Below are 25,286 nucleotides of genomic sequence, written 5' to 3'. Positions count from 1 at the left end.
TCCCTACTTGAAGCCCTACATTTTCAACTTGAATCAAAAGGACTGTTTTCAAAACTGAGTAGGAGGAACCATTCTTAAATAGGTGAAAGGGTCAAATCTTACTAATAAGTAGAACAATTTGATTAATAGAATTCTAATGAACAACGTATTTTCTGCTACTTGTCATTGAACTTTAATGAATTTGTAGGTAATTACCAGATTATTATTTTTTAAAAAATGATTCTTAATGGATGTAAATTTTCAAAGACTTCAAAAAAATTAAACAAATTTGCTTTATCATTCTTGCTGTAATTTGAAAGCAAGCGAACAGAGTACAACATAGATTGTTCTCTGAAAGTATTTTAAAGTGAATTGTTAATTTGCCTAATAGATCCAAAGAGTGAACTAACAGACCTACGAAAGAGCTGAAAAACTGTAGCTGTAGGAAGTTGGAGGGAATCAAGCTGGTGAAACCTGTGAGGCTTTGAAGGACCAGTCCTGTCATCCTGAATTGTGCTGGATGAAATGCCCTCCTGGGACAGTACCAGCTGAAGGTCTATGAATCATTTTTTTTGGCATAAAGATTATGCCCCTGTTTTGAAGACATAACGCAATCCTTGAGAGATGCTTAGGCTTTATAGTGGCCAATGCCCAGGCGAGAAGTCCACCCACAAAGCATCCGCCACGAGCTCTCAATACCCCAATCAATTGGTATTGGTTAACTGGTTGGCAATGACCGAGTTCTCAATAGGGTACATTCAGATAAAGTTCTATTTGTAAAGAATAATTCACCTGTAAATGCTATCCGGTTTTGCCACAGTACATTCCAAGGTGCTAGACCAGTGCTGAATAAGTGTATAGACATGTTTATAAAATGTGTAAGAATATCTAGAAAGGTTTAATTAAAGCAAGGCCAAATTCAGCTGTAAAATAATACTAGCAGCACCCTGCTCCCACCTCTTTGGTTATAATCTTGTCCAATGCCAGAGTCGCACTCATCGCATTGCACTGTACAGACAGCTGTCTGTTGTAGGAATCCCCATATTCCGATTGTTTAAGGAGGAAAAAAACAAACTGGAGAACAAGCTTGAGCTCAAGCCTTTTAACTCTACCTATATTTAATTTGATTAAAAGTGCATCTCTCATCCCTTCCCCTTCCCAACTAAACATACACAACACATACACGTATCCTCAATTACACTGTTGAGGTGGTTTGTTTGCTCATTTTTAAGTATTCTGCCTTTTTTATGGATATTGCATTAGGACATCTGCTATGGGAAGAATTCAAATCTCTTTCCCTTTTCCCTGTCTCTTTGAACTACATTTGCTTTAGAGAAATCCTGCCTCCAGTTAAGAGTGGAAGAAAAGTGAGATGAGAGAACAAATGGAGTAAAGTGTTAAAGCCAATCAAGTAAAACAAACTTTGGCTTAATAGCTCCCTATGAGCTCTTCCTAAAGCAAGAAAGGCAGCCCTGGGAGAGGTGGAGGCTGAGGAAAGTAAAATAGGCCCGGAAAACACATCCTGTATATTTCACAATAATAATAATAAAGCTAATGAAGTAAACCAGGTAAAACAAGGCTAATGCTTCCTGTTAGTTTGGTAATAAAACTACTACTGATCTTCAAACCCAGCATTTATGCAGCTAAGCATACCTGTTGGCCACCTATAAACACAGAACAACCTTAAGATGTTAACCACCTAACAATTAAAATTGCCTGGAAAATGTGAGGAAGATGAAACACAATGGTTTGGTTTCACTTCATTTTGCTGAATTTAATTTCAGCAAAATTGTGAACAAATTCTATGTATGTTCTCCAGCATTTATTTCAAATTGGAGTTTATTCATCAACATTTACTTTGAGTATCACAGCAGGATATAGCAGAAAGTAGCTAAGCAGAATCTTGCCAGACACTAAAAAGCTTGTCTTTATACAAATATGCAAATAATTAATATAGGTGCTAGATACACCTTGCAATTTGAATTAGAATGTGTTCGCCATTGTGTTATAGCCCCAATATCTATTTGATGTCTGCAACTCTACGCATTTTCCTCAATCCTTGTCATTTGTCTTTGCTGCTGCAGATTATTTACTAATAGGCACAGAACAGTTTTTTTCCGTATGTTGCCTTTATTTCCAGACCTCAAGGCCTGCTGTTTCTCATTTTGAATTGCAATCCAACGGCAGGTGCCAAGATTCAAATTTATATTATCTATGGGCAGTAGGATCAGCCCGTTTGTGTAACATCGGTTGAACTGAACCACTCACTGTGCTGGCTGTATTTTAATATTTTTAATCTTTCTTTGGAAGGCACACTATTTTGGTGAGCAACCAAATGCAGGCTAAGCTGCACACAAGAGGAGATCGGCAAATGGGTTTCTAAATGTAGGCTTCTGTAAAATTTAAAAAAACCCAACAAACCACAAACCAAAAAAACCTTCAAAACATGAAACTGGAGGATCTATTAGGTCCAATCCACCCACAACCATCTGGAGCAGTAAGTTATCTATCTCATTTATCTAAACAAAACTTTGGACATGACAGGAGCAGAAATGAGGTGAAGAAGTGGAGCTCAAATAATTTGTACATTAATCTTTTAAAATGTCCGAGGCCAAGAAGGCTGATTTTAAGAACTGCTGAATGACATTACCATAATAATGTGAAATAGACCATTTTAAAGGCAAAAACCTGTTCCCACTAAAGTCAATAGCACAATCCCACTGACTACAATAGTAGTGGGATTGGTCTGCTAAGTAGCAAACCATGCTTTAAAAAAATCAATACTTCAATTTTACAAGGTAATACGGATAGCAGTATACTTGCCTATTATCAAACCCCATAGACTGTGGATTTTCTCTCTCTAATAATACCGAGGTTCAGCACCTATCTTATGAATCATTGAGAGAAAAGACATAAGCCATTTCAAAGCGTTTCCCCTGCCCCTAGCCGAGAAAGCTCTCCAGAGGCAGGACGCGCTGCACGGAGCATGCCTCCATCAGCGCGGTGCAGCAAGGATTACCCCGAAATGAACGACTGCCTCACTCGAACGAAAAATAGCGTTAATCGCTGTGGATCTTGCTGTAGTGTCTGATGCCTGTTAACTTCAATTCCAACTCTTCTTACGTGTCCACAATAAGCAGAAATGCCCCGAAATGGGTCAGGTGTTCATCTCAAGCCGCACCACAAAAACTACTGGCGACGTTTTTATTTTGTATTTTCCTTTTATGTTCCAAGCACTGCAGTGTTGCGATTCAAAACAGAGCTATGTCCCGCGTGTTCATCTTTACACAAAGGATATACCTAGATTTTAAGAGAAACAGAGACAGACTTTGGGGAAGGGGCTGAATTTTTCCTCACCGGCAACGCAAGAGCAGCCGGACCGCTGCACGCTTATTCCCTGGAGCCCAAGCCATCCCTTTGCAATACCGAGGGGCTTCTGGGTCCCTCCGCTCCAGGGCACGCCGTACCCTAAAATCTGTGTGTGATGGGAAGCGAAGCGGTGAGAGGCCGCGTGGGTCGTCGTCGTTCCCCCCGCTCCCCCCCCGCCGCGGGGCTGCGGTGCGGGGAGGCGGAGGGCCGGGTGCCGGCGGGAGGCGCGGTGACCGTGACTCCATCGGACATAATGAGCGCAGCGGTTCCGCAGCCGGCAGACATTTCCCTCACCCCTCCCCCTGCGGCCATATGGTGCCGTAAACAACCGCCGCGCCGTGCGGGGTTGGGGTTTTGTTGTCGTTCCCCCTCCAACCCTCTTCTCCCCTCGACGCGGGTGCCTCTGCCCCGGCGCGCCCCGGCGCACCTCGGCGGGGACGGAGCGGGGCCGGCTGCGGAGGAGCCATCTGCCGGGGCCGCCCCTCCAGGACCCGGGGTCCGGAGCCGTCCCGCGGGAGGCAGCCCGGGCCGCGACGCCAGCTGGGTGCGGGCACTGCCCCGAGGGGCGAGGACCGTGCCGCCGCTCCCGGTGCCGGCTCCGCCACCGCTGCGGCTCCATTAATTGATTCGGGACCCGGGCTGGCATTGAGGGCACGGGGGAGGGGAGAGCGGGGAGAGGGCGCGGCTGCGCCTCCATCGCCTCCCCCCGCCTGTTCCTATGGTAACAGTGAAATACCTCCGGGACACACAGACACACACACACACGCCCCCCCGCGCCTCACTCCCACTCGCGGAGCGGGGGGGCCCAGCACGGCCCGGCCACCGCACCCTCGGCACCGCCCCCCCCCCCGCCGCTCCGCGCCGTTCCCTTGGCGACCGGCTGCGGCAGCACCTGTGCGGCCGCCGCCGAGGCGGCGCACAGCGGTTCCCGCCCGGACATCGCCCCCTCGCCTGCTGCCTCCCCCCGCCCCAGCCCGGCCCGGCTCGCGCGGGGGCCGGCTGCGAGGCTGTGCCAGCCCTCCAGAGGAAGAGCTGCGGTCGGTGAGGGCGGAGGGGCACCCGACCCGGCCCGCAGCCGCCATCCCGCGGGCTGCCGCGCCTCGGCCCGTGCATCCCCCCCGGGCAGCCCCGCGCAGCCGTTAGCCCGCACGCGCGCGTGCAGCCAGTAACGTGAGGTGAAGTAGTGGCACCGGTGTATTTTCAGGGCAGGAAATGCCCTGTGCCCGCCCAGCGTGGCTGCTGCTGGCGCTGGAGATGGGTGGCTGGTAGCCTCCTCTGTCCGGAGCAGCCATGCGGGCGCCGTGGGCGGGTTTCCATGGTAGCGTGCCCTGCTCCCGGCAGAGGACGGGTGCTGGTGTGCGTATGCCGCAATATGGCTGGTACCGATTTCATCCGGGCAGACCCGGACACCCGCAGCGTCCTTGCGCTGTGACCATCTATCCTGCGGACATCACAGGCCTCCGGGAGCTAGTGGTTTGGCCCAGGGAAGCCCGCGCCTGTGGAAACAAGCCCCAAGTCTCTGAAGTAAATCCACCGTACCATGACGTGGTGCCACATGAGGTCCTGCTGGCAGATGTAGGGCTGCCCAACGGCAGCTACGAATACTTGGCTGTAGTGACATGTAGTGGTTGGCATGCCTTGAGGTGCAGGGAATGGAGGTAAAACCTCGCACCGCCGTCGCTGCTGCTGTTCCCCCTCTCTTGCTGCTTTTGCCAGAGCTCAGCACTTGAGGCACCTCTTGCTTACCAGCCCTGGCGCTCTCTTACCGTGTGTACGTAGCTGTAAGTTATGTAGCATGGTGTATAGTTGTTAACTGTCGCTGAAAAGTAGTGTCGCTCAAATTTTGGCCTCCAAGGTACTAATCTGCCTGTTACAGACAATAAAAATATTTGCATATAGTTACAATGTGAAAATGTGGTCTTGGGCCCCTGATGTGCAAATATTAATCTGATCTGTTTTGAAGCTAGGTCTGTCCCTCTGAAGAAGACTTGAGTCCCTTGCTCCATGTAGCTGAATGGGCAGCTCAGGAATTGGGAAGAGAGGGTGGATAAGAGGAATGTCCTTAGCCCCAGGTACTAGAAGAGGTTTCTCTTTTAGCCGTAATATGAGGAAAACCATTTTTTTATCATCTTCACTAAGTGCTGGATTGCAGGTCATCAGACACAGCTGGAGGACTCCCATTGTCTTTAATAGAACACAGCTGAGACCTAAAAAGATAGTAAAGTACCTGACCAATAATAACATTACCCATGAAAATAAAAATTGAATTCTATTGTGAAAAACTACCCGCAAAACCGCATCTCTATCCCTAATGTAAAAAAGCGCAGGAAGCTTTCTCTTTCTTTGCAGATGTTAAAATAGCTTAAAAATTGAGTGTTATCAACTGTTACAATTTCATTGTGAGTCCCATGGTGTTTGTAATTTTTTCTTAAAAAATCCCATATCCAGTCAAATGCTCGTGAAAATTCTACTTTTATGTTGAAAAAAATCAAACAAAAATCATTTAGTAATCCCCATAGCTGTGTAGAAGAGATTGTCAGTCTTAGCAACAGCTCCCTTTCAATTATCAAAATCTCTCAAGGACTATGGATATTTCATTATCAGCCTTTTGACTGATGATTGGGTAGAATGCTAGTGGTTAGTGTGGTTCTAGAGACCGATACTGTTGATTTCAAAACCATGAATGGTCTTGCAGGTTGCTGTTTGAGAACTTTCACTTTAAACTCTGCAAATGTCCCAAGTGGACCCTGTAGAGTTAGAAACCAGGAAGCAAAACAAGTGTTTTTTTTCCTAAATCATAAGCTTTTTCAGGCCAATTTAATGGTTTTCCATACCCTATTTCATTAATTCAAATATCAGTTAAATAATTATTCTTAAAACAAAGGCCATAAATATGAAAGATGAGAAAACGAAGGATAGAATTTCAGCAGAATCCTTTCAACATAATGCCTAGTAAGCTCTTTGAAAAAAATTTTGGAAGGTGCACAAAATAACAAAGACTAAAATTTAATTACAGAGGTAGGAACACTGAATACATCTTAAATTATATAAAGCTAAAATTCATAATAGAGGAGTCTAGAAGCTTCAGTTTCTGAAGTTCACAAATCAGATTGTAAAAGCTTAATATGAAAAAAATTGCATGAGTATGCTACACCATAAAGCAAGCTCTGGAGAAGGAGAGCATTCTAGTAAATGCTGAAGACCATATTTCCCAGGTGCCATCTCACCACAACCAGGAGGCATTCCACCTGCTGCAACACAGGAGCACAGGGGAATCAAATGTGAAAGCAACATCAATGCTTTTCTTTCTTGGCCCCATAATTCAAATAGGTTGACTTTTGTGGGACCAAAAATGCGAAATAAATTGCTACAATACCTACAGCATCAATAACTTGCAATAATTAATGCAGAGAATTTATATAGCTTGAGTTATACATAGCATCAGTTGAGTTGATCATAATGGTTCCTTCTAAACCATTGTGGTTGTCACCATCATAAAAGAATCGTGGCCAGAAGGTCGAGGGAGGTGATTCTGCCTCTCTCCTCTGCTCTTATGAGTCTCCACCTGGAGTACTGTGTTCAGCTCTGGAGTCCCCAACACAAGAAGGACATGGAGCTGTTGGAGCAGGTCCAGAGGAGGGCCACAAAAATGATCTGAGGGCTAGAGCACCTCTGCTATGAAGACAGACTGAGAGAGTTGAGGTTGTTCAGCCTGGAGAAGAGAAGGCTCTAGGGAGACCTTCTAGCAGCCTTCTAGTATTTAAAGGAGGCCTATAAGAAAGATGGAGATAGACTTTTCACCAAGGCCTGTATAGTGACAGGACAAGGGGCAATAGTTTTAAACAGAAAGAGGGTAGATTTCAATTAGGTGTAAGGAAAAAGTCCTTCACTGTGAGGTTGTGAGGCACTGGAACAGGTTGCCCAGAGAAGTTGTAGATGCCGCATCCCTGGAAGTGTTCAAGGCCAGGCTGGATGAGGCTTTGGGCAACCTGGTGTAGTGGAGGGTTTCCCTGCCCATGGCAGGGGGCTTGGAATTAGATGATTTTTAAGGTTCCTTCCAACCTAAACCATTCTATGATTCTATGATCCTGTGATTCTGTTTCTGTAACTCATGATGCCCAGTATAACTGTGGTCTGTGGAGGATGAATGCAAACAATAGGATGCTAGACTGGGTGCTGTCATCTTAATAGATTTCTCTGTTTCAGTGAACATGCAGAGCTGAAACGGATTCACTGAATGGAGAAAGAATGTCTATAAGCTACAAGTGGAAACAAGAAGAAAAAAAAAACGACCAAAAAAAAGAGCATCTGAGCAGAAAATCTAATAAAAAATGAAACGGAGCAACCCTTTTTGTTTCAACATCCAAAATCTGAGGGAGTTTCAGAAAGATTTTTTTGGGTATAATCAGAAATCATAAAATGTGTTTGTCAAAAAGCCTGAAGAAAAAGTATTCCTGACCGCTGGAGGAGAGTGCAATGATGGCATTGTGTTGTGAAGTACCCTCACATGGCAGGTTACTATTAAAAATGACTGAACAAGATGGGAAATGGACTATAGCAGTGAATACATAGGTGGGATAAAACCCTAGATACAGGATGAAACCCCATCCTAAATGCATTGTACCTGCTGGTGACAGCTACCTCAATGGTCTGTTCGTTTTAGGCAACCTTTAGCCAGCTTGCCATGCCAGTAAAGTATTAGTGGATCAAATCAAGTTTAATTTCACACACACCCGTTCGTAAAAAACAAACACACGTATTTACCAGACATGCAGCTGTGCCTGATGTCTCCTCCGAAAGCAAATTCCAGGATACATGCAGAATACCCCCAATGAAAGTTATGCTAGAAATGATTTGATTTGATGGGAAATTACTGTGTCATTTCCTTTTAAAGACTGTAGCACTCAAAATGTAGTACTGTAATAGGCTATTTGCACAGAACACAGCAGGGCTTGTCTGCGTGGTCTTTTTAACATCTTCTTGGTGATCCATGCTGATTTGGCAGTTGTAGACGTAGGATTTTGAATTTAGAGTTTTCCTAGTGAGGGAGAACTGGCCTTACATGTGGTTTGGGTAGCAGGTGTGATTCATCAATAAAGTAATAGCATATTTCTCTTGGAGCAGGCAAGGCTTAATGATGTAGATAAAGCACATGCTTGGTCTACGTAGCTGACTCCATCTGTTGGTGCAAGTGCTGCAAAGCCTTTTAGGTTATTTGGAGATAGTGGTTGCTATAAAGTGCAAGCAAATGAGTGGGTGCAATGTATTTACAGGGAGAGAGATGTGATACAAGAATTCCTACTATGCTGGCGTCCTTGATTTTACTGAATGTTTCATGATACACGATGGTCTTTTGCAGTGCGTCTTGGGAAATGTAGTCCAGGAAGAATCAAGCCTGATGTAAGGAAAAGGCGAAGGTTTGAGAGAAGCAAGTTGCAGCTTCCTGTAGTCATGGCAGCATCTCAGAAGATGCAGTTTAATGCTGAATTGATGCAGAAAGAAACAAAATATTGCATTTTCAAATTCATTCCTTGTTAATATTTTGTTCAACAGAATAAAAATGTTGTCATTCATGTTGTCAGCAAGATGAACATAGATGTTGGCTCTCCTTGTAACATAGATTTGAAGCTTTATACCCTTAGCCACCTCTAATGTGCATGTGAAGCTGTGATCTCAGTATCTGTAAGAGCTTTGCTGAGGAACTAAAACTGATGATGGTGTGTCCTTAGTCCTTTGAGGGCAGAATATAATTTTAGAGAGAATAGGACAATTTGGGAGGTTGAGCCATAATTTATTAAAATCAATGAGAATCCTCAATGGGATTTTTAATTATATTATTATTATTGAAGAAAGAACATGCTGGACCCCTTGCAAGGGAAGCTGTTTGTGGCAGGAGCAGAGCAGGAATTGTGAACTATGCTGGAAACAAGGGAGTGATCTGGCAAAGCCTTAGGGAGGTCATCCCCTATTTCTCACTGCCACTGAGGGATGCTTGCTAAGTCTTTCTCAGCACATATGATCAAGTATGGCAGAGGAACTCTGTTCCCCAAATAGATGGGCTAAGTGACCATTTGATTATTCTTTCATCTGTTACATCCCTGATTTTGTATAGTACTATTTATCTCAAGAGATCCCATAGCACATTGCAAGCTAAACCATGGATTACAGCCGGCCCTGGGTTGGATGGCCGTATCCATCAGTCAAGCTGTACACAGCATGTGTGTGTGATGAGAGGAAGAGAAACATTATTGTCATTCTTATTACTGCAGACATCTGAGTGCTGCGTCCCATTATCTTAATTCAGCTGGAATGTACAGAGGAGCGAGAAAACGGGCAAGTCACTTAATATTGGTGAATTGTCGTTTCACTACAGTTTGAATGCACTAGTTTAAACTAAGATATTGGGAGACAGAGCACCAAATTCTGGTGAGCCTGATGTGTAATATAGTCATTATACTGTATTTAATATACAATTGAATTCTAATGCTATTTCAGCTTTTCTTCCTATTCTGGTAAACAACTGAGAAATTTAAAACTTTGTTATTTTTATATAAAGAGAGAAAGTGCAACTAAGGATATATACTGAAGGAAAAAATGTTAATATAGTGCTTGGTTCGTGTTTTGAGCACAGAGTTGTACTAATAATTACAAAGATTTGTATAGTTTACATATTAACTGTTGCAGATATGAAAGAATAATCATGAACTTTAATTACACAGAGCAGACTATTTCATCTGCACCTTTCCTTTGTCTTTCATTATCTTTGCTAATATTAGCATGCGGAGCAATACTGTATGGTAGTAAATTTATGGGCATGCCTAGATTAAGGCAGAGACTTGCAAACATCTGATTAATAGGGAGTCTAACTTGCAAATACTCTCATTTCCTATCTTCTGTCATGCATTAGATGTTGGGTAAATCTGGTTACCTACTTACTCAAAACATCTGTTTTTGCAGTGCTGTTGAGGAAACAATATGTTTTCCTTCATAATATGACAGGGCTTTTAAAATTCTGTTAAAAAAAGAAGAGAGATGATGGACAGCATCGTTAGTGATCAGAACTGGGGCGTACCTCTTATCTTCACTAAAAAATTAAGAAGCTGATATTTATAAAAGTTAAGAACCTGAATTTACTTGATAAAGCAGCATTTGCAAAGTCAATGTTGTAATTTGTAATTACCATTTTTTGGAACTGTTTGCTGTTTAGGGCATGCTCCAGACTTGTTGCAGGGAATATTCTGAGTAAAATTCATGTAACTGAAGATCTAACCCTTTTCTACTAGGAATTCACGATTCAGACATCTATGTCCATTTCAGCTTCAAAGCAACATAATAAAGGAAAATACTCCCATTCACTGACCAGTTTTGTGATCAGCGATACATGTGCATGCTAGATGAGACTGCAAAACGTTTATAAAAAAATTCATATATCTTTTAAGTATAGGCTTTTGAAGAAGATGATTGTTATGGATTAAAGGTCTAAACGAAGGACACAACACAACAAGCGTGAACCCACTGAATTTCATTGCCAGTGGCAGAACAGCCACAGATTTTGATTCCCAGCCCTCAGATGAGTGGTGGTGTCTGAGCACGCCTGAGAGAACATGCACACAGTCCCTGTGGAAATTGCTAACCATAAATCTGTTTAAGCCCTGAGAAAAGTGTTTGGACTGCATGAGGAGCTGCAGATAGACTGAGAGGAGCAAGGGGGAGAAAAAGTGAGGAGGAAAAGCATTTTATCTCACTGCTTCTGTAAGAAAAACCAGTATCACTCCTACAAATGTTGAAGTAGAGTGTTCTTGCTGCTTTTAGAACAGCACTAAGTAAGGCAAGACAGGCTTATGTTCTTGTAGTGCTTATTGAAAGAAAGGTTGATGATAGAGTTAATTTAGAGAAAAATTGAGTCTACTGGGTCTTCAAAGAAGGTCAGGAGACTGTTTCAGATGGTTGTATTCTCTTAGTACATAACCTTACAAGCCAAATAGAGTTTGGTGGGCTTTCAGGAAGGTTCATCATGTGTAACATTAGCAAGTGTTTTCTATCCCACGAACAGCTTCAATATAATATTTGATACGGAAGTATTTCCCTTCTAAAGGAGATTACCAAAAGGTTTCATAAAGGCTCCCTTTTTCAGTCACCACCACCATTTTTCTCTTAGGCTCTTTTTAGATATATATTTCATCTACATCACTGTAGCAAAAATTAATTGGCAAGCTGAAACTGTAGATCAGTGCGGAAAATTTCTCCTAAGCAAATTCTGGCTAGTATTGACTTCAGTGTACAGTAGCAGCATGTTTGTGCTGAATGGTGATATGAACTCTCCATCTGCAGATGTCAGCCTCCTAACTCTCATGCTGGTCAGGACTGAACATATGGTTGAGCAGTGTTTTTCAAAACTTAGTTCTGCTGGCAAAGATTGGCCTCTTCATGCTGTGGACTTTGTTTATGGTTGGGGAAGGGAGGAAGGAGAAAAGGAGAAAAAATTGGTGTAAACGATCTGACTATTTGCAACAGTGCTTCCTCATGGAAAGGCAGGTTTTTGCATCTGGCACTTTTTCTTGCCTAGGTTACCCAGGAGAGAAAAGTGCTATTGTAGGAGTGGAAAAAAAAGTAGAATTAGGGAAATGTAATTTAATTAAAGAAAAAGCCTACAAATAAGTTGTTAGCCTCACATAAGTCTGCTGAGGTAATTTCATTTTCTAAAACCTGATCTGTGCACACACACATAAAAATATTAACAAAACTAATTAAAAAAAGCAATATTCTTTATTTACCAGCTAATTAAATTTGATGATACTTTTGAGTGCACAAGTCCTCCCTCAGGTCTCAGATAGGATCAAAAACCTTGGTTTTTAAAATGTATTTTTGGAAGAAAAACTTTTGCATCCCTCAATGAATTTTCCTGAAGAACATGGTTAGGTATTGGGTTCATGGCATTTGCTGGCTACACCGAAAACTTATTGCCAATATCTGACATGACATTTGCTGCCTCTGTTTCATATTTGGTGGAGAGATTGAGCGTCCAATGTTTTTGCCTGATTTTTCTAGGTGCTGTGTTGCTTCATCTGAGAACAGACCCTAATTCTCCCTGCAATTCCTACTTTGCTTATGTTCGTAGATCGTCAGGGCTGTAACACCACTACCGCCCAAACTGCCTGCAGGCAGAAGTCGGTGTGCCAAGCACAGACCCACGCGTTAGTTTTGTACAGATCTGACTGCTGAGTCCCCAGTGGCCTGGATCCCCGGTCAGGTGACATTACTTGTGCAGTTACAGTGAGCCCCTTCATAATCCCTGCCAGTTTGTCCTTGCAGAAGTCTAGAGGGACCTCCATTAGAGGCTGTTAGTTTACACACCAGGAATATTTAGTCTTGGGAGTACCTCTTTGCTCCCTGCAGCAAACAGCTTTCTGCCAGCGTGGGAAGTATATTGGTAATGTGGTCAGAGAAGCAGACCATGCATGGAGCACTGGGTACCTTGGATACTCCTGTCCCCTTTGCCACTGGAGCTGGGGACAGTTGTTGTTACTCTGCACTTTGCCTTGCAAGCGAGGTTGCTGAGCCAGCGCCTGGGTTGTATCAGCACCAAGGTTTTGTACGGATGACGTAAAGCCACTGATGTTTTCTCATCTGTCCCTACCATAAGATGCCTGTATGGCACCAGTGCAGCTTAAAATCTGATCCCTGGTGTCTTTACTGATGTTGCTAATGAGGTTACCAATTAATGGCACCTAATGGTCTGTTGTCGCAGTGGTTTTGGTGATGGAGACAGCTGTCCTCTGGGAACTGTGCTGAGACTGTGAACTCATTTTGTATAAGCAAGTGAACAGCTGTTGCAGAAACATTGATGGGAAAGATTAGGTCACACACTTCATCTCCCTGCCACCCCAGGGCTATTCCTTGCCGTATGCAGCAGGTGGAAGGTGGAGGCAACTTTAAGGGACAAAAGCCCTTGCTGGAGTTGAACCCAGAGGTCTAGACACAAACCCACCATATCTCATCAGCAGTGTTCTGATCCATCCTGTTCTCCTAACTTTTTGAAGTATTTCAGCAATTAACTAGAATTTTGAAGCAATTTATTATTTTTTTTAGAATTTTTTGTCACTGAGTTGTGATCTAGTTGAGAGGCGTCCCTGCCCGTGACAGGGAGGTTGGATTAGATGATCTCTAAGGTCCGTTCCAGCCTATGCCATTCTATGATTCTATGATCTGTGGTGTGGTGTGGTATCCTCTTGGCACCTGATTGCAGTATGTAACTCTTGGCATTTTCATACCATGCTATTTATTAAAAAAGCTCCCTCTGCGAACACCCTTGCATCAGAGGCTTATGAGTATTTGGATTATAATTTAAAAATATACATTTGATTTCACAGGCAACACTTCGGGGTAATGAGTTCTCATTTTTTAGGCTTCACTTCAGTGTTAGGTTACTTTTGGCGTACAGTAGTTGCATTTCATCAGTCTGAAAAAAGGTGGCATTATAGATCTACATTCTCTTCCCCTAGTGCTTGAATACCTGCAAAGTATAGCACACTTTAAAATATAATTGTGTAATTGCTCATTTTTGGAACGTGGCAGGAATGTTAAGAGTTAACATTTAGCTTGCCCATTTCTTTTTGCTGAACTGATGACAATACCAGATACTGTAATTTAGAAAAAAAGCCCCAAACATACCGAACAGGCCCACTCTACCATTCACACCCATTCATTTTAAAATCCACTACAGTAAAAAATATTTTAATTTAGTTGTTTTATCCTGGTAACTTTATTTGGGAAAAGCAAACCTTTTCATGCTCACCAAAATACTACGTAGAGACAAAGAATACAAAATAGGTACTCTTTCGAGATGAAAGTAAAACTAAGTTTTCTATGTATTGTCATTGCTAGTAACTTTGAGAAACAAAGCTTCATGGAAATTGATGTACAGTGTGCTGAGCTGTCAGAGTGGGGAGCTGAAGTCCTTTCCTTTCAAAATATTCACCAGGAGTAGCTGACCCTTCCAGATGAGGTTGAAAAGGCAGTTCTGCTAAGCATTTACCTTGGCATTGCAATTTTCTCTGGAAATGCCTAGGAGTAACTGTTTACAGCTTGGCAGATATAATTACTAGATAAAATGTATGAAGAGTAGAAAGACATGTAGAAGTGTTTTAAGGAAATGTTGTTCCAGTATTTGTACACTTAGTGGCCACTTGTGCTTCACTGGGTTGTTATCCTTCTATTTTTTGGCTTAGCCTTATGGTGTAGTTACAATTTTTTGAACAACTGAAGAAATCTATAGACAGAAGGATTACCACCAACCTCAGAATTGCTTCTTTGAACTTTTTTTGATATCTCTTAGTGAGGAGAAATCTTATTTCGTAGCTATCCTAATACTTACCTCTATGTTCAGTTTTACTTTCAGTGAAAGAATAATGTTACTTTAATGGGATGAATTTTCACACGCTTTCATCCTGTTCCGTAGTAGAACTGAAGTCTTGGCATTTTTTTAAGCTTAAAAACTGCAGTTTCTTAGAATTCACACAATTACAGAAAATTCTAGTTGATGTTCTGCATACCTGGATGAATCCTCTAACAAGTCATTGAGAAGGAATAAATGCATTAAAACTTCAATCACGAGTTTAAGCTTGAACAAAAACTTCAGTTAAATGTGGCTATGTTACACTCCTCCTCTGTTCAGTTATCCTTAATGTCCTAGCTAGGTTTATTAGCTCTCAGCTGCCTACCAAACTGTGAGTTTGAAGCGGGCAAGTGAAGTGTGCTGGCTATTTCCAGAACAGTAGTGAATATTTATTTAAAAAAAAAAAAAGACTTCAAAGTCAGAACTTAATTATTTCTAATAGAAAACTAACCCACTAGAAAAGAGACAGTATACTTCAGGGAACAGGAAATAATATAATCTGGTTATCAAAAAAAAAAAAAAAAAGAAACTTCTGATTTTAAATATAGACTTCTGAAAAAACTGTTCAGAAGTGGCCTAAGATCAGAAATTATTTTCTAGATGATTTTTTAAAATGAAAAACTCATTGGTAAATTATAGTTAAGTTCAAATTAATCACCAAAAAATTGCCACTAGCTGAATTAATTTTTTCTTTGGTGTTGTAATTGACCAAATTGTTCACTTTTGAAGTGCAAACTGCCTTCTCCCCACAGGTGTTATATGTGCTCTTCCTCTCTCTCTGTCCAATTCTAGCTGTGATTTAATTGGAATTGTCTCACACTTTTCACTGAATATGATGCGTTTAATGCCTGGCTTAATTGTTCCTATATTAAATATACAAAGTCAACATACTTTTGTAGACAGAATACAGCATTAATTTGCTTTGTCTCTGACAAAAAAACCCACAAAAACCAAAGAAAATTTTAAAAAAAGCCAGCTGTAGTAAGACTGTGCGTCTAATGACGGAAGCATCATCTGTCATTTTAACAGGCTAAGTAGGCAGGAATTTGCTGGAGAGGAAGGCAGGTGGAGGAAGCAATGTGGCAAATATGGTTTCCATGTCGGAATAGGTGTTTATTCAGCTTCTTTCTGTTCTCCCCAGTTGTTAGAGCTAGCCTGAAATACATATGATGTGGAACCAGCTCTTTGGTGTCAACTGCTTTGCTCTATAGATCGGCTGCTCCTGTAGTGCCCCAGTTGCTCAAGGGTATACAGCTCATGGTGTTTGGTTAGTTTGCAGCAACAGGCTTCACAAATAGTAAAATGTGGCCTGTCTTGTCACCTGTTTTTGTTCAGAGTGGTTCTGTAAGTGTTTAAACACCTAAGGAAAAAAAAAATCAAGTGTTGGCACGCTGAGGGAAAAGAGTATTCAGACCTCAGTTAAGAAGTAAGTCTTAACTATGAAGAGTATACTGCAATCAGGGCTCTGCCTGTCCTGGATTCCTCATTGGGATCTTCTCCACCATTCCTTCAGGCCTCTGAGTGCAATTGATCTTGAGGCAGCTTTCTGAAATTGCCTATTGCTTCCCACATCCATGCTTATTTTCAGTAGGACACATTCTGTGTTTAATTTCAAAGCTCTTCTCCTGCACTAGCACTGATGATGATATATCTGCCTATCCATCCACACTTCTGAAGAAAGATGAAAAAGAAAAGTATCTGCCCTTCTCCAGTATGGAAAGAGCTCTAAGAGCTTAAAATATTTATCTCAGAGGCCACTGGCCAGGTTATTATCCTGTTCACACCAAAGGGGCCTCTGAAGATACCTTTGAAGGTACCTTGTCTATCATGAAGTAACCTCCAGGCCCATTTTGCTACACTTCAAGGAAAGAAAGGTGACAGACCTTCCCTTTGCAGTTTGACAAATTGGATTTCACAACTCATTATCTCTAATTGCTAGAGCTTAGTTTAATAGAGCTCATGATTCACACCAGATTGTGGCCTCACCTGAAAGGACTCAGTAGGATAGTCCTTTTGGCTGGGATCTTTTAGACTTATATTGCACTCGGCATTCACATATCGTTTATGGACAGAGATTTGGCTTTGGTGCTTTCCCTTCATCTGGGCTGGTCCAAGAGATAAAGGAGAAAGGGTCTTCTGCACAGTATTGATTTGATGTCTCTTAGTGTTTATTTGGTCTCTTGGATTCCGCTTTTAAGAGAGTTAGAGAACTTTTTCTCATCTACAGCTTTCATAACATCCCAAAACTTTGTGTGTGTTGTTTAGTTTTAGTCTCTCATCTCAAATGGCTTATGAATTTGCCATTTTACTTCACTTTCTTCTCTTTATTTTCATGAACTATTTTCACAATTAGTTTGACTTGTTGCTGCCATATCCTAGCTTATTGGTTTAGTCCTTGTAGGGTTTATTGCTCTAAAGATTCCAGAGAAAGGATTTGTCAGCTAGAAATGGTTCTGCTGTGTATCTGCCTTAATATAACTCTGATTTTTCCTGTCTCCATCTGCTGGTAAAATATGAGATTTGCTGTTCAAACAGATAATGTAATGAGTAACAGAACCTATAAATTTCAAATAATAAACACCTCTTTTGCTGTTATAGACACTTTCCATTAGGAACTGGCTAGAAATGATCAATTTATTTATTTTTAGGCTGCCTACTAATAGCTATCAAATACTAATAACTTTTGATCTGTTGTGGATTTATACTGCACTGACAGGAATTAGATATTCAAATGAATGTACTAATAACCTGGGAATTCAAATCAGTGTGCTGATGAAACTAAATTTGTTCATTTCTATGGGAGTAAGAGACGTTTTAAAATGATCATCCCTCTTTTTAAATATTAATATTTTTATGGTTACTGAGCAAGCAGATAAAGGAAATAACGGGATTTTTATTCAGAGAATTTATTTTGACTTATTTCAGCAGATGGGTATATAAGGCTCATGTTATACATAAGCTACCAGTGGTTGCTGCTAATAGTTCCAATACAAAATTTTCCAGTGTTGAATCCAAAGGGAGTAAAACACCTACATACACATACAATCATGTCAGGAGCTCATTACGTGTAAGCTAACAAGGCAGGGTTTTATGTGCAAAACTTTTTTGTAAGGATCTAGTTCATTCAGAGCACAATGTTTCAGTCAGCCAAAGACTCTGCTTCCCATCCAGGGGAAATGCTTCTTCAGGACTGCAAACGGCAGTACTAGCCAGCAAGGGTGAGGTGACACAAACGTGCGCCAGCTCTGCTGTTGGCTGAGCAGGTGTGTGTCAGAAGAATGGTGCACATTGTATTTCTGCATTCGAAGAATATTTCATTACATAACATAAATTATGTGATTTACGTTATGTAATGAAATATTTAGGTTTATTGTTATTTCCATCTACTCCTAATGTTTTGTAGGTGCTTCTGGCTTTGATGCTTTTACAACAGAGGTTTTTATAGGCCTGAATGTTTTCTATAAAACGACTAACCAAGCCTTTACTTTTATTTTCTATTTCAGTCTATCATGTGTTTATAGGAATATTTTTCAAGCACTGTAAAGATGCTGATAGCTATATTCATTCACAAATCAAGAGCATGTTTTATGAGACCTGTTTCCCCCAAGAAAATTTCAGCATGAGATGGTGCAGGTATTCTCAAGCAAGGAATTGCAAGCACTTTTGTTTCAGTGGTTTTAATTTTAAAGGCTTGTATTCAACTTTTTTCTCCTCCGCAAAGTAACTTTAAAAATTATAGCCTTTCATTTAATAGATCTTTTTGCTGTCTTGACTATCTGTTCGCTTCACTGACAATCTTTTTCCTTCCCCAACTGTATCCTAGGCTGCATCCAAAGAAGTGTGGCCAGCAGGTTGAAGGAGGTGATTCTGCCCCTCTCTTCTGCTTTTGTGAGACTCCACCTGGAGTACTGTGTTTAGCTCTGGGGCACCCAACATAACAGGGACATGGACCTGTTGGAGTAAGTCCAGAGGAGGGCCACAAAAATGATCTGAGGGCTGGAGCACCTCTCCTATGAAGACAGGCTGAGAGAGTTGGGTTTGTTCAGCCTGGAGAAGAGAAGGCTCTGAGTTGACTTTTCAGTACTTAAAGGGGGCCTACAAAAAAGCTGGAGAGGGACTTTTTGCAAAAGCATGTAGAGATAGGACAAGGGGCAATGGTTAAACTGAAAGGGTAGATTTCAATTAGGTATAAGGAAGAAATTCTTCACTGTGAGGGTGGTGAGGCACTGGAACAGGTTGCCCAGAGAAGTTGTAGATGTTCCATTCCTGGAAGTGTTCAAGGCCAGGTTGGATGAGGCTTTGGGCAACCTGATCTAGTGGAAGGTGTCCCTGTCCATGGTAGGGGTGTTGGAACTAGATGGTCTTTAAGGTCCCTTCCAATGTAAACAATTTTAAGATTCTATAATACTTTGCTCCCATTAGCCCTGTAGGTTTCACCTCAATTAAACAGATTGGCACTCTCCTCAAGCATCCTCATTCAAAGGCGTCCTTAACACTTTCTGAGGGGTGCGCAACTCTGTAAAAGTCACTTCTGTCTAGAAATTTATTCTTTGTGTAGACATCTAGAAGCAAACAAACCAACAAACGACTTTAATCTCAGAGTGCAAATGGAATTTGTAGGGCTGAAAATGAAAAGAAAAGAAAAATCTATTTATTTGTATCCTAAGAACATAGGAAGATAGCTGAATAAACATAAAACCGAGAATAAACAGGAAATCCTGCAAGGCAAAGAGTAAAATTAAGTAGCTTCTCACTGGTAGAGATTGAAACCATTCCAGCAGCTATAAGTATGAATTGTATTTTGGCAGTGCCTGTTGCGCTGTTGGTTGGAGAGGAATCTGAGTCAACTGGTTTAGAGTAGGGGTATACCTCTGTGATGGCTGGAACAAGTGGAATGAAACTCAGCCTAAAAGATTTAAGAGTCTAAGTCTAATTCTTGAAGAGAAACGTTCGGTGAGGCTTCCATTCCTAAGTCATTTTAGAAAACGGGGCTTGGACTCTTTGCATGACAAATGAAAGTCCTAAAAATACCTCAGTGATTTAAAAATATCCTCCTTGGTATTCCAGAGTTGTTAGTACCCAAGTCACTTTGAAAGTGGCATTTAAGCTTTTCAGTCACAGAGTTATGAAGAAGGAACTAAATTAATATCTGGTCTAGCCAAGACAGGATTTACTCAAACTCTCCCTGACAGATATTTGTCTAACCTGGTCTCAAAATCCTCCTGTGACAGACATCTCCCAGCCTCCCCAGGCAAACTGTTACTGTGCTTGACTATCCTCATCAATAGTAAGTTTTTCCTAATGTCTAACGTAAATCTCCCGTGCTGTGGTTCAAGCCTATTACTTGTTCTTGTCCCTTGTGGACATTTCATAGCCTTTCAGACTTCTGAATAGCATTATCACATATTCCCTCATTCATCTCTTTTTAGCCTTAGTTGAGGCTAAAAAAATGTCCCCTTAGGCACCGTGAAAATTTTTACTTAAAGCCAGCTTATAAAGTAGAGCTGCTTTGTTAATGCCTTTATCAAATAGCAATTTCAGGATAAAAGTGTAGTGTAATGGCATATGGCAGGAAAGCCTGATACAACTGAATCCACTTCAGAGACTTTATGGTTTAAATGGAGATTTGGGGTTGTATCATTTGCCCAGCTTTTTACTTGCTGGGATGTCAGTATTGAGATATCAAAAGTCTCAGTAAGTAGCTACCTCGTTCTCATTCAAGTTACTCACCTGGTGTATTGCTTCTGCAGCTAGGGCTTACATCTCTGCACAGCATTGCATGTCACCAAATGGACTGAACAGCTTACTATCAGCAACTCAGCAACTTCTGCACCACTGCAGGCGTTCTGAAACAAGGTCTACCTTATTGCCTCACACAACACCAAGCAGAATGAAGCCTGACCTAGTCATGTCAAGGCCCCACCAGATAAAGTTATGATGAAGTTACAAGTATAGATGTTAAGGAATAGAACTGTCTTCCCCTGAAGCAGTTTCCACTCAGTGTAAACCACTTTTTTCCTACCCTTTCTGACTGACGAGATTTGGAAAGTTTGTATTCATTTCCTGGCACTTTAGTTAGGAGGAATGACAGAGAGTTTAGGCAGGTTTTACTTTCGTGCGTTTTTAGAAGTACTAGCAATGCTTACTGTTTTATTCGGCTGGATGGAGAAACGTAGCTTCAGGAGTGCACCCACATTGTGCTTACCTACTTTTGGGTATCAGTGTCTGGGGATGAGGGCAGGAGGACCATTGAAAAAGAGCACTGCACATTGTGGGCACCAAAAGCAGCAAAATGAGTTTTACTTTTGAGTTTCTTCTTTGAATGTATTCCTAACATTTGCATGTGTCAGCTCTGCTGAGGTGGCATCTCAGGTTTTAAATTAATATTGTTGTAATGCATTTCTCTTTAATTAAAAAAGAGAGCTCCCCCGTAGGAAATTTCGTAAAACAAAACTCATTAGTAATAAACAGATTAAACCTTTATCAGTTAATCAACACTAAAAACTTCTGAGTGTTCGGAGAGCGACGTGAGATAACACTGTCATCATAATAGGAGTGTTTGAAATCATTAGGGATCCCACCGTGCTGTTTGGGTGGTGTGAAAATAATGATTGAAGATGGGCCCCCCTACAGAGCTCACGTGTGAATTCCCCTGAAGATGAAATCTGCAAAGATCTGGAGTTTATGTTAGCCCCCTCTCTAAAGCATTTTTTTTAAATAGTGGGCAAGAGTGATGGGCAATACCAAGCAAAATCTTAAAGATATGGATACCAGAACCTGTATCAATGCCACAAAATTTTTGAGCTGGTGGTTAGTGAAATTTTAGGGACCGTTCATGGGATGGGAGCCTTGCTGCCTTCTCAGAGCACCTGTGCCCAGCTCGTCTCTCTGAGGCTTTAACCTGTGGTGGAGGCTGCGCTACAAATTCCGCATCTTTCTCCGCTCTGAATCCTCAACATAGACACTTCTGTCAGGACTATGGCAATCCTCTCATCACGCACGTGAGGGAGTTCTGCTCTGGTCCAGCTGTCCCCAGGGAATAAAGATTGCAACTGCTGTGCAGATGGAAAGGACAATGTAGCTTTGGGCAAGGACCTCTTTGATGAAGGTTGGGGAGAGGCAGGGGCATAGTGGAGCCGGACGGGACAAAACTTGCATGACTGGTAGTCTATCAACACCTTCTAACCAGATAACGTTTGGAGCCATGCACTTTTAGGAAGTTATGCTATAGAGGCATTGACATTTTCTCTGTCACTGCTGGGAACGTGTCAGAGCTCCTCTGTGTCACCCTGGGGGCTTCTTTGGAGCCATTGGGATTATTTGGGTTCTTTCCATGAACTCTATGAGAAATAAAAGTAAGTGGGCTGGAATAAAAATAGGGACAGTGAGAAAAATAAATCATGCTTGTCCACATCCAGCAAACTTATTGGAATGGGTTAGCAAGAAGTTATTAGCAGGGGGGTGGCAACTGGGAGTCGTGCATAGCTATTGCCTTTTCATTTCTCATCTTTGGTTTTTATTTGGTCACCGCAGCGATAATTGCACGTGTTTTGTCAAACAAAAGGGTCAGTGTAAATCAGTTTTGTTGCAGCATGAATTACAGCAGCAGTAATGATATTATCAAACGTGTTAAGTTTTGAATGCGTTTGTTGCTTAAAATACCCGTTGAAGTTCAGGTGACCCTGTTGCCTCCAGAGGTCTGAATTCAAGTGCTGTGTCGGAGTAAAAGCGCATCGGCCATTCTCGCCTTATACTTCGTAGGCTTATGCTCTGTTACAGAACACAGACTGCTTGGTAGATGCCTGCTCTGGAAAAACAAGAGTCCCAGTTCCTGCCCCCTCATTAGAACTGAGTCCATAGGGAGCTGTAAATCAAAAAAACCCTCATATGGATGGCCCTATTTAAAAGGCGGGAATTGAGCTTTACTGATTAATTTCAGAGTCACTGGGGACTGTTTCTCTTTAGAAGTCTTTAGCGACCATGGTGTTAATCGCTTTTGAAAATCAGATGGTAGGTGTCCTCACTTTTCTGTCTCTTGTTCCAACTGGACATCTGTGTGCAGAAATCACAAATTTTAGAAATATCCCTCTCTTTTCCTCATATTGTGATACGTTTTCATGTAGTATATTTTCAAGCAGGTTTTGCAAGGGTAAATTGTTTGTAACAACCTCCTTTGTATTCATAATTACAGTCAGTTCTGTCACCTGCGAATTAAAACCTTTTATTAAATACCTTTATGAAATGCTAGATACAGATTTACTGGGAGGGGAATGAGAGGATAAAAGAGCTGTTGCGTTCTTATTAATAGCCGCGTAGTGCATTTCTGTGCCATGTATTTGAGACTGCCTCTGCCTTTGAATCTTGTTTGTGTATTTGGAGAAAAAGCACAGATATTTTTTGTCTCATTTTTTAAATACTGGAGGGGAAGATCACTTTCTATCAAGAGACCAAATGCCCTGCCTTGGTGAAATGGACTGCATGCAAGGGTCCATATGATCCGTCTGATCATGCAGCTTTTCCTACAATATTGTTTTTGTCATTCACAGGGTGGATGATCTTCAGATCTCAGTGGAAGGGTCTTTAACTCCCTGCTAAAAAAGGAGAAAGTGTCCCATGATTATCATCATTTGTCTATTCATCCCGTCCTCCTTACTTTTTTCTTTTCTCTTTTTTTCTTTTCAGGATGGAGTAGGTGTAGATGAGAAGCTGTCTTTACGGCGGGTGGCCGTGGTAGAAGATTTCTTTGACATTATCTATTCCATGCATGTTGAAACTGGGCCTAATGGAGAACAAATCAGAAAACATGCTGGACAAAAGAGAACGTATAAAGCAGTAAGTAAAAAAAACCCAACCAACCAACCAAGCAGCAAATTTATTCTTTCTATAATGGTTTGACAATTTCTCTAATAACTCTGTAATAATTAATTGTTATTAAATGAATAAAGTCTTAAATAAGACTTAGAAGGTATTGCCACAACTTTGCTAAATGAGGTGCTGTACTTCAGCGTGTGAATGAACTTGCCTCATAGTTTGTTGCTGCAGACTAAGTATACTTAGTGGTTTTATGGTATGAAAACTTGTAAATATGCTAAATTCAAAAGGCTGGAAAGCTACTAGGTGCAATGAGAGAAGCATTGAGAGCGCAGCTTTCACACCTGCATGTTATTTCCAAGATTTTTAATTGCATGTTGTTGCTTGACCTAACCAGTTCAGCCACTGCCTTAAAATAGCTAAAAATAGCTTTTGTGGTTAGTGGCACAAATATGACACTTCCTTTTCCTGGGGAAAACTAATTAAACATTTACTGCACTTTCCCAAGGTGCTTAAAATATATGTACTTGCCTGGATTTGGATGGCCCAACTTCCGTGCACAGAGCTGTGATAGTGCCAGGCATCCTCAGAGGTTGATCCTGATCCACCTGCCTAGCTGTTTCCAGCTGCTGAAGCACTGGGGCCTCTCCCAGGGCAGCAGGGCCTGTCCCGCTTCCCTGGCCAGGGTGCAGGGCATCTGGGCACCTCTCCCCATGGTCCTAGCAGGACAGGGCTGTGTGCAGGACCCTGAGATGACCTGTCACCCTGAACACAGTGTTCTTCACCTTAAAAACAGCCTATAGTCATGCCAGGCATTTTTTGTCAGAGGTCACCAAAATACATGGGAACTCCAGATTTCCAATACCCACGTCTTCAACTTTAGCCATAAGAAATAGCTATTTTTCCATTACTGTTTTTTTCAGATATATAACAATCTTTACTATGTATCTGTGAATTCCTTCACAGATATTTTATTTATAGGCTATTTCAGATGGTTTGTTGTGGGATAAGCTCTTGGCAAGATTTCTTGCAATTTATTCCCGGCGGTATTGATCTTAAGATAGATGTATGGAGGAAGACACCAGTCATCTGGGTGTGCTTTGTGAGGCTTGGAGTGATATTTCAGGGTGAACAAACACAAACTGACTAAATTAGTTTTAATCTGTCACCTCGGCCATTTTGATACTTGACCTTCTCTTTTAGAAAGCATTAGAAAAGCAGTATTTTCATTGACCTTTCTATTTTGTTTTGCTTCAGTAAGCTGTTTGAAAGTATAGGTTACAAACTTTGTAGAGTAATATACAAGCATGAGGAATGCTGCCAACTATAAATGCAATACTTCAAGTAATCATCCTACAAATACATGCCAAGTATAACATTTACTATTGTAAGAATACCATGATTCCAGGTCAGATAAGAAATTTGTTTATTGTGAACAGCGTGAAAGACAACTAGTGTCTCTTCTGTGAGGAGAACTATTTGTGAAGATTCAATAGCCTACACAGTAATTTCTTTGATGTTAATTTTTATTGTTAATGAGACCTGGGCTTGTAACATCATTATAACAGAAGATAAAAATGCCTACATGTAAGTTTCTGTCACTAGCAGAATCTGCAATATTTGTGCATTCATTTCATTGCATAATACTTTATTAAGGGCATCAAGTCATGTTTCCCAAGGGCAAGATTCACATATATAATTTTTAAAGATTTCCATAGATTAAAAAAAGAAA

At 41.4% G+C, this 25,286-nt stretch overlaps 1 protein-coding gene across 4 annotated transcripts in view; it reads left to right on the top strand.

Moving 5' to 3' along the window:
* The window catches only part of NOL4 (nucleolar protein 4), a 195,672-nt gene that overhangs the window by 11,737 nt on the left and 158,649 nt on the right, over positions 1–25,286 (top strand). For all 4 annotated transcript variants that reach the window (XM_086609262.1, XM_086609261.1, XM_086609260.1 and 1 more), the window contains exon 2: positions 23,426–23,575. The gene's annotated coding sequence lies outside the window, so the exon portion shown is untranslated. The remainder of the gene's footprint in view (positions 1–23,425; positions 23,576–25,286) is intronic.

This window comes from Tauraco erythrolophus, chromosome 3 (assembly GCF_009769465.1).
Source record: "Tauraco erythrolophus isolate bTauEry1 chromosome 3, bTauEry1.pri, whole genome shotgun sequence".
In the NCBI taxonomy this organism is placed as follows: Eukaryota; Metazoa; Chordata; class Aves; order Musophagiformes; family Musophagidae; genus Tauraco; species Tauraco erythrolophus.
This window is presented reverse-complemented; position numbering and strand designations above follow the sequence as displayed.